The sequence below is a fragment of the Brassica oleracea genome, chromosome C7 (genome assembly GCF_000695525.1).
Source record: "Brassica oleracea var. oleracea cultivar TO1000 chromosome C7, BOL, whole genome shotgun sequence".
Lineage (NCBI taxonomy): Eukaryota > Viridiplantae > Streptophyta > Magnoliopsida > Brassicales > Brassicaceae > Brassica > Brassica oleracea.
This window is the reverse complement of record NC_027754.1, coordinates 19,610,532-19,612,346: the sequence shown is the minus strand read 5'-3', so window position 1 is coordinate 19,612,346 and position 1,815 is coordinate 19,610,532.

The window sequence follows — 1,815 nt, the reverse complement described above, 5'->3', positions numbered from 1 at the left end:
CAAATGAATCTGGCAGTTGATTAGCTAGCTTTTGAAGATGTATAATCTTTTGGACTTCCATATCACATTCTTTAGTCCGAGGATCTTGCCAAGATATTGATGGTCGAGACCATTTGATTTCTTTGCTCAACCGGCCGTTATCTCCCCCTAAGGTCGGATATGTGGACTCATCAAACTGTGAGTCTGCGTATCTGGCTTTAAACAAATCACCGGTTGTTGGCTCAAGATACTTTATAATACTTGGGGAGTCATATCCTACGTATATTCCCATCCTCCTTTGTGGTCCCATTTTCGTTCTCTGTGGTGGAGCAATTGGAACGTAGACGGCACATCCAAATGTTTTGATGTGGGACACGTCTGCCTCATGACCCGTGAGTAACTGGGATGGTGAATATCTATGCTCACTAGATGGCCTGATGCAAATCAGTTCTGATGCATGTAATACGGCATGTCCCCACGCTGATACCGGGAGCTGAGACCGCATGAGCAATGGTCTGGCTATCAGCTGGATACGTTTAATGAATGATTCGGCCAAGCCGTTCTGTGTATGTACATGTGCCACGGAGTGTTCTACACTTACCCCCATGGACATACAATAGTCATTAAACGTCTGGGACGTAAACTCACCAGCATTGTCTAGACGTATAGTCTTTAAAGGAAAGTCTGGAAAGTGTGCTCTCAGTCTTATTATCTGAGCAAGCAGGCGTGCAAATGCCAAGTTTCGTGTGGACAGTAAATAGACATGCGACCATCTGGTCGATGCATCAATCAGGACCATGAAATACCAAAATGTCCCACTAGGTGGGTGTATTGGTCCACATATGTCTCCCTGAATCCTTTCCAGAAAATTTATGATCACTTTATTAACTTTGGCTGGTGACGGCCTTGTTATGAGTTCCCCTTGTGCACATGCTGCACATGTGAGATTGTATGGGACAACTTCTTTGAATGTGTGCCCTTGTGAGTTTATCATCAACTTTCGCATCATATTGGTACCGGGATGGCCAAGCCGGTTATGCCATAAGGTGAAATTATCGCAGGCATTAGCCTCAATCATACTGATAAATAAGATTTCATTTCTCAGAGACTTCAAAACTTTCATTTATTAAAGTTGCAGAACACCAAAATTAAAAACACCAAAACAATCATAAAACAATCATAAAGCAATAAAACAAGTCGTATCGAAAATTTTAGTCTTTGAGACAATCAGAAGTCTCAAAATCCATCAGGTCGTCATTAGCAACATCGGATTCTTTATCAGCCTCATATCAGGAATCATGGACCATATGAGCCTCCGGGTTCTTGTCTTTAAGACTTTCTTGGTAGAGCTCACATAAGTGCTTAGGAGTTCTACAATTCTTGGTCCAATGGTTGCTCATCCCACATCTGTGACAAACGGATTTGGTCGAGTAAGACGGTTTGGATATACCGCCTCGACCTCGGCCATAACTGCCTCGGCCACGGCCGGGATTGGAACCACGACCACGGTTATTGTGGTTTCTTTTCCGGCCGGCCAAGTACCTATCTCGGCCGTTCGAGTAATTGTCACGGTTCATGTATCCACCACGGCCTTTGCCATGTGATCTCTTATCATTCTGGATGTAATTGCACTCGTTGGGATTTTTCTTTTCAATTTCATTGGCTTCTGGTAATGGGGCTGTTCCAACAGATCTAGCTTCACTGTTCTTCATCAGGAGCTCATTGTTTGCTTCGGCCAGTAGCAGGCACGAGATCAGATCAGTGTATGTGGCGAAGCCTTTCATTCGGTACTGCTGCTGCAGGATTATGTTTGAGGAATGAAACGTAGAGAATGTT